Source organism: Pseudoliparis swirei, chromosome 10 (genome assembly GCF_029220125.1).
Source record: "Pseudoliparis swirei isolate HS2019 ecotype Mariana Trench chromosome 10, NWPU_hadal_v1, whole genome shotgun sequence".
Classification (NCBI taxonomy): domain Eukaryota; kingdom Metazoa; phylum Chordata; class Actinopteri; order Perciformes; family Liparidae; genus Pseudoliparis; species Pseudoliparis swirei.
This window is the reverse complement of record NC_079397.1, coordinates 6,209,372-6,223,239: the sequence shown is the minus strand read 5'-3', so window position 1 is coordinate 6,223,239 and position 13,868 is coordinate 6,209,372.

The following is a 13,868-nucleotide window of genomic DNA, read 5'->3' as shown; positions in this document are numbered from 1 at the left end:
GACCAACGGGGTCCATATCTACCCCCGAGTCAGGCAGACGGAGGAAGCGCAGTGTGGGGACCCCGGGCCGGATGATAAGCTCTCAGATAAACCCGTGTTTGTATTATGGGTCACCGTCTGCAAAGGAAACAATGCGTTGGTGTTGCTAACTGTCAAGTTCATGTGACAACGTCCAGATGGTCCCGGTGACAGCTTTGGGTAGTTTTCAGGGAACGAAGACCTTACGTAATCACGCCGTGACTCTTATTCTTATTAGAATCGTAATGTACTTAAAAGATCTGAGACGCTTGAATCCCACATCTCTCTAAAAGAGGAGGACGCGGCGAGCCTCGGTGCTTCAGGAGAGGTGCAGAGCTTACAGGAGGAGGAGAGGCTGCACTCATCCAGTGCGAGGAGCCGCTGGCAATAAATAAAGACCACACCATATATGTGCATTTCCTCTCGGCGGCCTTATGGAAACACATCACCTGGAGGCGCGACCCCTCGACCTTGTCGAGTCACAGCCCCGTAAGCAGGAGACAAACGCTCTCAGATTTACAGGGGAGGAGATGCCGTTCCTGGCCGGCCGCGGCGTCTCGGCTTGACCATAATAGGCCTGGCGGTGGTTGAAAAAGTGTTGCCGGTTAATTGAAGTTTCCCCGAGCAGAAGGAGAATATCCGCTAAACCCGGCAGGCGGAGGATGCCGAGAGGGGCGCGAAAAACAAAAAAAGGTATACAGAAGAGCAGTCGCCACGGCAACGGCACAAAAAGTGTCTCGTCAGAGGAAGCGAACGGTGACGGGGCCGTGAATCTGCAAGTCAAGAGAAATACGATTTAAGGCAACAGGCCTTACCTTTTATATCCATGTGCGAGGATCCATAAATAGCTACCCTACCATTTCAAACATTCTCCATTTTATTCAATTCAGCCACAAAAGAAAATTGGGAATTCATATTTTCACATAGGCTTTATACTTTTCTAAACAACCTACTTTTCTACCGTACATATTAGATTGAAATTGAATACTGGAAGCACAACACCGCCATTTATTTTTTGGGCCTAATACTAAGCAGTTGATTTTTACCTTCGCATTGAAAATGCGGAAGGTAATGTTTTGATCGCCGTGTATTTATTTATTTATTTATTTATTTGTATGCGTGTTATTCGCATAAGTAAAAAAGTTGTAAACCGAATCGCATGAAATTTGGTGGGATGATTGGTTATTATCCGGGGACCATTTGATTAGATTTTGGGATCGATCGGGTCAAAGGTCATGGTCAAGGTCATGAAAAGGTCAACATCTTCTTTTTACCATAGCGCGGTCAATTTATATCCAATTGGCATGCAACTAATGCCAAAATGTTCATAATTCAATGCCCAATCTTTTGATATGCGAAGGTATGCGCTCCACCGAGTGCCCAATCTAGTTTTTTATATGTGTGTATATTTATAGGCCAGACTTTCCACTGTGTGGTGACCATCACTCCCAGTATATGGGTTATCTTGCTCTGGCCTCTTTCTAAGAACCACCGGTCCCAAGGTGGTGGACCACTGGGCCACTAAGCGGGTTGAGATTCCCCCAAGCTGTCTGGGGCCATCATCCCTCTTGGAAGTGAGAGGAACCAAAATGGCTGCCACCCCCTCTTTTCTTTCGTGCCTGTCGCTGTGCCATGGCAGCAGTAAATATTGATGTCTGCCTGAGTGGGTGACAGCTCATACCACTAAAATGTAGCCCGGTATTGAACCCTGGTTTGGACTTGAGCCCCTTCCATTAATTTGGCTATTTCAGCACGCATTTACCACATAGCAATGGGCCTTGCAGCTGCCCCGCGCTCTGTCAACACACGTCGAGCCTCGGAGCCGGGGCCACAGGATAATGCCGAAGTGAGCGGGCTCAGGGGTGCAGCGGACATGTTGTCGCGACTCCCAGAATGCACTGCTCTGCTCAAATAGTTGAGCTGCGTTTAAATAGATTTTTGGACGAATATCATAGGAAGTCAAAAGGAGTTGGAAAAAGTCAACAGATTCTGACTGATTTAACCCTTGTGTTGCCTTAGGGTCAATTTGACCCGAATCAATATTACACCCTCGTGTCGCCTTAGGATTAATTTGACCCCATTCAATGTTTAATGTCGGTGTTCTTTCGGTAGTCAACAAACAAACATAAAGTGCCTCACACTTAAACTTGGAAAACAATATTAATTCTAATAATTTTCTGGAGGTTTTAATTGCTGGCGTCAAATTGAACCCAAAGGGTAAAATATGTTAGTAAATATAAAGGTAACAGGAGGGTGAAACATTGAATCGGGTCAAAATGACTCTAAGGCGACAGGAGGGTTAAATATTTAATCGGGTCAAAATGACCCTAAGGCGACAGGAGGGTTAAAGTAATTATGCAAAATAACTTTCTTTGATAACTATAATTTATTGGGGTATGATACGCATTCAACATCTGGTAGAATAGTTAATTGGATAAAGTGTCTTAGTCAATATTCTGCAGGTCTAAACTTCTTCTTTTTTTAACGCCTCTGCCAGCCACCATTGTGAAGGGCAGTTGTTTTTCATTGTAAGATTTAGAATGACCAGCGTTCAGGTTAATAACTCTAATCATGTTTCACGCAATGTCGCCATTTATTAAATTTCTGTGACTTTTTTTTTCACCATCGGATTTGGTTTCAAGAATACTAAACTATTCCCCCCCCCCCCCCCCCCCACCTCATAAAGGCCTCATTCTGTATTTCAGCGACGCTCACTTGTTTGCGGGGCAGGTCGATCGGGCTCGAAGCTGCACTTGAAACGCCGAATCCACGAAGCCGATCTGGCAGCAGGAGCGCGGCCAAACTCGCCAACACAACAAGCCTTTCATTCGCCATTTGTCCGCGCTGTCACACATGCACCGGTACTTCCCCCCCGATCAATCTCACTCACTCACACACTCAGCTCGCCCACACAATCTGCTTCATCACTCTCCTCGTTCTCTTGTTCCATCTCGCTCTTGGTCCACCCCCCCCCCCCCCTCTTATTACTTATTTCCCTCCTTCATCCCACCCGTTCTGTGTGAGCGTGTGCGAGGTCGTACGGGGTTCAGTGGCACTGGGTTGAGGACGGGGCCATGTGGGATCTGACTGACATCAGTGGGGATAATGCCAGAGAGGGTCACCACTTCAGCAAAGTCTTCTTTATTCCCCCCCCCCCCTCCCCTTTCTCCAGTGTGTCTATATCTGATGAGCTCTAGAACACTGAGCCCTTGACAACATCTGGGAATACAAAGATGGATATGACGGCCGCCAGGAACTAGCATCCCCTCATTTCTCTCCCAGTGTTTGCTTGTGCCTGCACTCGTATTAAAATGTCTCCAAGATGATGAAGTGTGACCTTGACAACGGGATAAGTGTATGTCACAACTTGTGGTCCAGTTCTCCCACAAGTGCACGCGACAAATGATCGGCCCCGCCGATGCCGCTGTCTTTGTGTTTTTGTTGGTCTTCGTCGCCTTAAGAGTATAGTCAGTCCGTGTTGAAAGAGTATCCGTGGTATGTTTTTGAAGTGTATTATATCCATATTGTGTGTGTGTGTGTGTACGTCTGTGCTCGCTCTATGTTCCAGGATCCCAGGGGGAGAGGAGACAGAGCTGGGAAGCTCTGATGGGAAAGTGGGCCAGCTCTCTCTCAGCCCTCCACTGGAGAGCTCCTTAAAAGGCCTGGAGAGATGATGTCGTGGACTGACTCTCTCTCTCTCTCTCACTCTCTCTCCCCCCCTCCTCTTATGTTCTTTTTCCTCCCTCATACAGCAGCAGAGAAGCCCAGTAGCAGAAGCAGAGCTTTGGCCGGACTCATCACGCACGTCAGAGAAACACACGACACTGACGACTTCATTGAGCTGAAATAAGGCGTCCGTCCATCACAACCTGGACAGGCTTCTTACAAATCGTGAATTAGTCGGCATCGATGCCCTATGGTGCTTTTTTGTTGTTGTTGCTTTCATTTGCGGAACTGCAGCAAAGTTCCCTTTATCTGCAGGACAAAAAGCAGAAATGAGGAGGAAACGCAATATCACGACAGCAACGAGAGATGCAGAAGTAATCTTTTGCAAGTTGTGTTTGGCTGAGAGTGAAACCCTTTTTTTCCATTTAGCCACTTTCCGTATACACTCCTGGCACTCTGACCAATCCTAAATATCCCAAACACATTAGATAGCGGATGTTTTCATACGCAGCTGCGGGGCTCTGTGTTTCAGCAAGCACTGGTAATGTTTTCCATCTCAGCCTCTTCGATCGGGGTCAATAACCACTTCGTGTACACAACGTGGGAGTCCAAAACAGATGCCCCCTTTAACCTCACACCTCATCATTTCAGAGCCTCTGCGAGGGCTTTTCCCAGGTGAGCTTCCAGCTCCCGGAGTGAGATGCACCAGGCGTGTGTGGGCGAGCTCCTCAACCTTTCCTCATGAGGCTCCAATCTGTGAGCCATCTGCCGTTATCACGGGGAATGTTCTCCGGACACTTCATGGACATATATGTACCAGGGCTTTGACATCTTCGCTATTTTTAGCCCCGGCCCGCCAATGGCGGTTGTTTTACGATGATGTCACAAAGGCTCTCAAAATACATCTGATTGTTTATCTCGGGTACACTAACTGTCTGCTTTTCATGTAGTGTTTCAAGTAGTTGTGTGTATCCATCTGTCATATGACTGGATGTTTTTTTTTTCTGGGAGGAGCTCGGCTTTATGGCGTTGTATTCTCAAAATATAATCAGAGCCTCAAAAACAGGTTCATTTGAATTACGTCTTCTTCACGAAAATCAGTCTAGACCTTCAAAGTGATGATATTTAAAGGAATAGTTTGACACCCTGGGACATACACCTTTTAGCTTTCTTGGAGAGAGCTAGGCGAGATGATGAAAGCTCGAGCTAGCGGTGTGTTAGCTTAAATGTGAAGTTGGAGTTAGCGGCCGGTTTGATTAGCCGACTTTAAAAGCAATAAGTTATTGTATTACTCTCGTTAAAACCACAATCTAAGCTTTTGTTTTCCTACAGATTATACAAAGAATATGTAACTTGTTAACTAGGGAGCTTTAAAACGGTTTAAAAGTCTTTCCCCCTTTTCCAGTCTGTGTAGCTACTAGGCTAAGCTAACCAGCAGCTGGCTCCAGCTCCAGTATTTAATCTACAGATGTAAGGGTATTGTAAAGTAGTTCTGAAACTGGGCACTTCGCAAATGATGGAAAACAGGCTTCCGGACGCCCGTGAATTAAGTTATCAACATTTAGTGGCAGGAAGGGTAAAACAAACATTCAAGGCCTCACGATCGTGATCTTCATCGGCTCCTCCGCCCTCCTTCCGGCGTCGAGAATACCTGTGGAAGAGACCCGATGTCTCTAATCCACGGAGTTTTATACTCAATGTCCCTGGCCCCGGTCAAAACGTCACTTCCGGTCAAGTCGCTAAACAAGTATTTTCACAATAAGAGTCCTGTCTTATTATTGTCGGCATTAAAGTCACTTTCACAATAAAAGTCCCTTGTTATTGTAAGTCACTTGCCGGAATTCAACCGGCCTCGTCAATCTATAATACGAACATACAGTCACTCTCATGCAATATACATTAATTCTTGCCATTTACATTTGCATAGAGTAAACATTACCCCTATGCTTCATAATACATTAATAACAATATCAATATTCTCCCTAATATTTTCTATTATAATATCTTTCTATATGTATTAATTTAAAACATAAGACCTCTGCAGATGTTATCAAAATAAACTATTACAACCTAACAGTATCAATCCTCTCAATTAACTTTCGGCAGCAAAGAAAATAAGCACACTGTAGAAAACGTCGAACTATTTCCTTCAATGTTGTCGGACTGAGTTTAGCGTTGGCCTGTACTTAAGGTTGGGAGGGAGGTTACTTAAAGAGGACAGGAGGCTTCCTCTGGGGCACCGAAAGCCTTGAACTCTGAACATTTTGCTATGTTTCCAGTACAGCGGAGACAAAACCGGATTGCGTTGCTGTATGCTCATCCCATGTGACAAGTGAGTTGTGCTCTGTTCTCTCTGTGTTTGGAAGCTCAGACATGGGAAAGGGGAAAGTCACCCATGAGGTGTTTTGAGGCGGTAAAGTAGTACTCCAAAAAACCTTCCTGCTTTCCTCCGCCATCCCATCACTCCCAGCGCCTATATCATCCTCCTCTCCGGCTCAGGTAAGAGCCGCTGACAGGTACCACATGTGGTGAACAGCGTCAGTTGTCACCTTGCTGTGAGGCTCGGTTTGTCACGACAGGCGGCCGACGAGTTCAAAATGCACAAAATTACATTCCTCCGGATGCACTTTGGACACCATGATTTTAATATTGCACTCGAAATCGAATCTACACCACAGATGGCCGTTCACTTATTAGGCTACCATCTCTGTAACAACATTGAAATAGTGACATTATTTACAGCCATTAATTTCCACTGTTTCAGCTCAGCTCAACTCAACTTCCTTTTGGTACCGCGTGCTTTTCTCTCTTTCATTCTCCACTGCAGATAGTAGCATACCCCCTCAGTATCTAAAGATCGCTCAGTCACTTCTGCACCTCATCAATTGTACAGACTAGTGTAAGTATTTTAAGTAGTGTGTGTGTGTGTGTGTGTTGGTTTTGAGAAGATTTTGTTCAGGATGTCCCGTGTTGCACATGATTCTCTTTCACCAATCACTGGTCAGCAATGTTTTAACTCCACCCTCTACTATCTGCTCATCTTGCTTGGAACCTTGACCGAGGTGACACGAAAGAACATACCATGTACTGCCAAGAAACTTTGCGAATGGAAAAGCAGTTGAATAGATTGATATTGACACAAGCTGTGGCGTACCATTCCATTATCCAAGCCACTTATCCTTTTTAGGGTCACGGGGCGCTGGAGACGATCCCAGCTGACATGAGGCAGGGCGGGGTTCACCCTGGACAGGTTGCCAGTCCATCTCAGGGCACATATCGAGACAGACAACCCTTCATTCCTATACGGGCAATTTAGAGGCCAATTAAGCTGCATGTCTAGACTGTGGGAAGAAGCCGCTGACACAGGGGAGAACATGCAAACTCCACACAGAAGGACTGCCCAGACCGGGATCCGAACCCTCCTGCTGTGAGGCGACAGCGCTAGCCACTACACCACCGTGCAGCCTGCTTAGGGGTACCACGCAATGTACATGTGGCATTACATTATAAGAGATCAGCGGAGGTAAATATACAACTTTATATAAAACTACTTTCAACCAGATTACATCTCGCCTCAGAGGGTGTAATTGATTTTCTTCCTCTCTGTTTTCCTGCGATCACACATCCAGCCAAACAAACAGTGCTGCTCGAAAGCTGCACGACCTGGTGATTTGCCTCATCTTGACAGAAATTGATTTGTTCCAATATGTGAGATGGAGCAAAACTATTCTTGATATATTTTTGCCAGCAGGCTTTATTCTGGCTTTTATAGTGTGCTGCAGAAGTTAGAGCAGATAGTACTGTCAGATGGCTGCATAAAGGGTTCTGATCATATGTGGGTGGCTTCACTGCAAGAGGGAGAGAAGCACAAGTAACACTTATCTATTTTTAAGCCGCTGTTTGAGGGCCTCCTTTGTGAAGTGTGTGGATGGAGCTTTCTGTGTGATATGGGAGTTAAAAGCTGGATTCTCAATGCTGGTCGCTATTCTTGTTTAATTCCGGTCTGATATTGACTTGAATTGCTCGCATTAAAGAGAATTATTGCCAAATAGCCTATCATGAGTTTTCTGGTACCCCTCCGAAAGGCAATCCATTGTATTTGAAGATATCCCTGCATGGGTCGCTGGCTGAAACACAACTAAATATGTGAAACACTGTATTCATTGTAACTTGCAGTAGATTTGGGGATCACCAAGGTCGTGGGAGATGAGCACAGTTAGGAAATAAGATATTTGACACCTGTTAATTGAAACGTGAACCACATATGAAGCGCCCTGAAGTACTGCCCATGACAAATGAGATGGTCTGTGACCTCTGACCTCGGAGAATGCGCCCCCATGGGCTTGCACCCCGCTGATCATCCACAGGGTTGAGTACAGTTCACAATGTGTTAGTGGTATTTAAACCGGAGAGGGCCGAGGCTTTAAAGACTGAATGCGGCTCTGTTTTTCCGCTCATGCTTCTTTTCATCAAGGTGAATGGAAATAATGAGGGCAGAGGGTTTCGATGGCTAAATCAAGAACTCTAAAACAAGAGAACCAGAGCTTTAAAATGATCTCAGAGAGAAATAGTGCTAATGGATGTATGAGTGTCCTTTTTCAGTTTACATGGAAATAACTTCGCGGAACCTCAGAAACTGCATTATAGTTTAATTGAATCCAATCCTTCGTACAACCACTGGGATTTCTCAAGCTCATAATTTAACACTATTATCTTTTAAGAAAGCCCCCTAGGTCTCATCTGCTGTACGAAGCGTTTTAGTATCTTTTAGACATTGTTTATCTCAAAGCGTTTCCAGCCACAGTAGGCACCGTTTTTGAGCTGATCAAGCTATTTACGCCTCCTGAAGCAACACGTTCAACACATCAGCTTCATCAGGTGATATTGACTGTAAAGTGACCCAAACAAATGAATGAATGCAGGTTTAAAGGATAGGTGTACATTCTTTAAAGCCTGTCTTAAAGGGCCAGTGTAGAGGATATGGCGGCACCGGTGTGGTTGCAGACTGCAATCACCTGAAACTTCCCCTGAGTGAAAAGCATGTAGGATGGAAGCTAAAAAACGTACTACTGTAGAAACATAGAGGTGCAGCACTTTTTTTCCGATTAAAACGCCTCTTTCTAAGTGGAAAAATGACAATGATTCTTACTTTCAAGGTGATTTTACACTAAAGAAAACATATTTATTCATAATATTTTACATTTGTACCAATAAATACACCCTCAATGCTACACGCTGGCCCTTTACTCTACTAAACATGCCTGTGATTATAATTACTAAATACGCAAAAATGAATGTACAATGTTTTCTTTTGCTTGTCATGTGTTTTCTTGTGTTACAAATGGGCAACAACTGCACTTCGTTGTGCGTCACTGTGTTGCATAATGACAATAAATGATCCTTGAATCCTTGAAAAAACACAACAAATACTTATACAAGTCTTATTAAGATTTAATACTACCAGGACCTTTACTGGAAGGTACTACATTTGACTAGCTTCATCTGATTAATCCTCCTATTTGCATTTGAGGATATTGATCTGTCTTAATGGCCAGTGCAGAAAATAGGAATATCAGTGACCAATAACTCTCCTTTAGCATAGATATGTCCATACTGTTTTATGTGAACATATCCTAATTTACGGGTCCTCTCTGCTAGTTTGTAATCTAGTAATCTGTTTCCTTCCAGGCTCCTCCACGATCTTGGTCATCGTTTTAAAGACATAAATCATGCTAATCTTCATCTGACTGGAACAAATTGGTGATTTTTTTTCTTCTTTTTCTTCTTTCCATGGCTCGTGTGGCTGGAATGATTCATTGCAGCTTTTAGCACTAACCTACAACAGCCTTCACCGCAGCTCCAGATTTTGTCCTATTATTAGCCTCTTTTCTCTAGGAAACAAGGTCACTCAAATAGCCTCGTCTTATTAGACTGTCACGAGTCATCCGGCCTTAAAGAAACACACATCCCTAAAATTAAATATGTGTGCATTACTCACTGACACCAACACATTTGAATTGAGTTTGCACAATCAAGCGTGCATTGTTGTCACGCCAACATATCAGACATGAGATTGAGTGAGCAGAATCAAGGGATGCTGCAGCTGCACAGACTCTGCTAAGTGAAAGCGGCTGCCCTATTTCTGTCCGGGGGGTTAGAGCTCAGCTGTTCGTCTGGGGGGAAGATCACCTCATGAACACTCCACAACCCCGCCGTGCTTACTGAGACCTCATGTTTTCTCACACAGGCCGTGGAGAGGCCGCAACAGCTCCGGTCTGTCCGCTACAGTCCCGACCCAAAAATCCAAATACGATGAAGGGACGGAGGGTGGATTTACAGCGCACAAGCACAGGAAACCAAACATTAGTGTCGCAGCATCCACAGCTGAGGGGAAAAAAACAAGATCATTCATCAAGTAAAGACAAATAATAACACCAACCGTAGCCCACCTGTCTCCGTGTCTCTGTTCTCCCACTTCACTGCCTGACACGTGATTGGCCTCGGAGACAGCGTGTCTTCTCGTTCCACCCTCGCTCTGAACACGGTGACATTGGGCGATGAAATCTATCTATACATAGTACACAAGTGGACGCCGGCTCATCGGTGACAGACTTTTAACCCAATGCATAAATACTCCATGCAGTTCTTTCCGTCGACCTGCTAACTCTCGCCTGATACCACAAGCCGGGGCAAGCTCCTCAATTCACCGGTGACTAATTGAAAATGTCTGAAGGGCTGAGCCGGCACTATCAGGGTATTTCTCAACATCACTTTTTTAGCCGTCCTTTCAATAACATCAAAGGGTGACTATTTCTATCTGTACGATAGCGCTGTTGTCTGGATCCGTACGTCGGGGAAGGAGACGAGTGTGTCGGCGTCGCAGGCGCCAACGACAGGCACAGGGCGACACGGGAGCATGGGAGCCGAGCGTCTGGCTTCTCTCAGATGGGCCCAGGTTGTCCACACGTCACCAATCACCCCCCTCTGCGAGTGCTGCTCGTCTGGGTCGCCTGGTGGATATGACGGGATTCAGTCACTGTACGGCAGTTAATCATTGGGGTATTTTCCCTGTCTGATCCCACTGTGCATGGTGGCTTCTGCAGGGCGTCCTAGACTGACACCTTTGATAGCCGTTCTGAAATGCAATATCTTCTTAACAAAGAAAAACATGAATACAAACCAAGATATAACATTTTACCTGGAATTTGTATTACTATTTAGTGCCTAAGCAGGAGTCGCGTATAATGAAAATACAGTTCACGATTCCTTCACAAACCACCTTATGATTATTACACAACAATGACTCCGGCCCTCAGTGATTACACAAGTTTGGCTCCTGAGCCGACGTCGATAAAAGAGATATTGTTCTCATAGAAAGATCCTTTCCTGGAATTCATAACAATCTTCAATGGTTCTCTTTTACGAACCACATTTTTATTTCGTCAGATTGATTGAAGAAGACCTGCACATATGTCTCGGGTCAAGGATCTGTCTTGTTTTTTATTTTCTTATTTAATTTAAAAAGGCTGTGGTGATAGATGTGTCGCTTGTGTTGAATAATGTTTGAATTAGCAAGAATCCTTGTCTATGGGACCTCGTGTTAAATTTTCTCGTGCCAAAATCAATGAGAATTGCTCAGTAAAATCTGCATCGATGCACTTATTGCTCATATGTATAAACAATTGCAAAATAAAAAGTTAAAAAATTCAAACAATTACGCACAAAACACCCAACTGTAAAATCTGCAGAGATGTAAAGTTCAGCTGTGAGAGTGGAATAGATGCTCCATCTAACTCTGGGTGTAAGCAAGCAAGGATATATAATTATCAACCATTCACAAAAAAAAAAAACTGACACTCTGAAGTGGACTTGACTTGATAACACTGTACAGACAGATACTTGAAGTCAGACAGTCACCTCCAAAAATCCCTTTGTGCCTTTCCACAACACTTGGCATGAACACCTCATCTGGTTTCACAAACCACACCAGAGACCGGTCCCCTCGGAAACACTCAATTAAAGCAGGAAACAACGGCCTCCTCCGGGGGGACCATCGTAGAGGTGCCGAGGGATCTGACGGTGATGTCAGCGACACGGCTTGCAGATCTGTCCGTGGGGTTTGAATCACGTCTCAGCGACTGAAGACAAACAGTTAAGAGTGCGACGGTGTGATTTTGTGGTACCGATGCACTCGAGTCACTCCCAGACACTTTTTATCCTCTCAAGGAGCAGGAACGACGGCAAACAGTCATCTGGGATCAAAGAGAAGTGTAACGAAAGACAGGAGTTTGTCCTGAAGTCTCGTGACTCGTGCACTGCAGGAGAGTCACAAATGCAGGTCAGAGGTGATGCCGATCAATTATTAAAACAAAAACAAATCCTCCTGCATCTTCGGGCATCGCTTCAATACCTCTAATTATTTGCCCCATAGTTGTCACTGAGATAATTGCAGCTGCTGGGGAGGGGGGCGGGGGGGGGTGCAGGACGCATAAACAAGACGCTCGACTGCACACCCGAGATATGTGTTACGCTCTTAAGTGGAGTAAATGCGGACATGCAGTACCCCTGTTATGTAACCACGTCGGCGTTGTAGATTTTAAACCAACTGTAGGGGAGATTTGCATAGTTCACTTTTTGAAAATGTGCATTTCTGCTTGCATGTTAAATGTATTCAAATTCAAATGACACACACTACCATGGGACGGTGGTGGTGGTGGTGGTGTTTAAATTCAGCTTTAAAAGTCACTCATTTCTTTGGATATTTGCATACCTGTGTGACTACTGAAAGGTACTTATGTCTTTCCTGCACATGGTATTAGAGAGAACTAAACCAGATATAAAACCACAATGTAACCGTTTTCTTGTTGGTTCAATTTTGTAAATATCAATGCTATTCCTTATTCAGAGCATGATATTTAAAGGTTATTCAAATTCAGAGTTCTTAATTGAAAACAACCTTTTGAAAACACTGAACTTGAAAGATAAGCACAGGTTGTTCTCTTCTGGGCCTGCGATTAATAGTTCCACCATCTCTATGACTCAGCAGAACCATCGTAATCTCCCTTGTAATGTGTGTGTAACATGTCATAAGGGATGTGCATCAGCTGTGCCTCTCCACATCTTAACCGCCGCGTCCCGGCTCAGAGTCTCCTTACTGCTGCAACCCGAGTCTCATTTTACTCCATTTGCGGACTGTAAATCATTTTTATCCGTCCGACTTCAGTGTCGGTGACATGAGAAATGGTTGTAAAATGGGAAAAGTGGTGGCGGTGTGACTTCACACAATGGCTCACGGTCATGGACACAGTTGTGTAAATGTTTTGGGTCGGCTTGTTATTCAGGATGTCAACTTCAAGTTCATTGGGTGGGTGGCATTTAATCACGCACAAGCAGCAGCATTTTCACTTTTCTCAAATGTCATCATTAACATCTGTAATGACATAAAAAAGAGCTACATGCCTCATACCCGCAACTTGTGTATGAGGGGACTCTACCGCCCCGCTGAGTACACATCGGTGTCTGCCAACAATAACATACGGTGGGGCCAAAATAAAAAAACACTTTATGCTTGGCCACCTTGTGTTTAGTCCAGGTTGAGCTGGACCACCCGGTGCTCGAGTCCTTCCTCGCACTTCAAGTGTTACCCATCAAAACCAGGTACTTTGTGGCCAGGAGGCTTTTTTTCTTCTTTTCTTTTTCCAACCAGCGAGCAATGGGTTTTTATTAGATGTGAACTAAACATGATACATATGACATCTTTGGAATAGCGATGTTAATGTGTGGAGGGAGTTTTGTTAGCGCACTCATTCCTGCTATGAAAAGAAAAAAGGACAAGTCATGTCTGTTTAAAAACATAACAAGTATAAACTATAATAACTGTTATATCATAACCAGGATGGACAGAAGTTCAACTGAAACACAACTAATGACAATAGTGACCTTATCTCTTTATACTTTAATAAGAAACAGACAGAATGGAAAAACAAAACTATGACACATCAGCAATACAACTATTTCTAATTTAGAGATAATGTCTTTGGTTTGTCAATATATTCATGTTTGGTCTTCACTACCCACCTGTGGAAAATGCAGATGAAGAATGAATATGGTGCAATTGAGTCCTTTAAAAAAAGTGCAGAAGCTCGGCTGGTGCTGGATGCAGAGTTCTAGTTTGTGGATTGGGA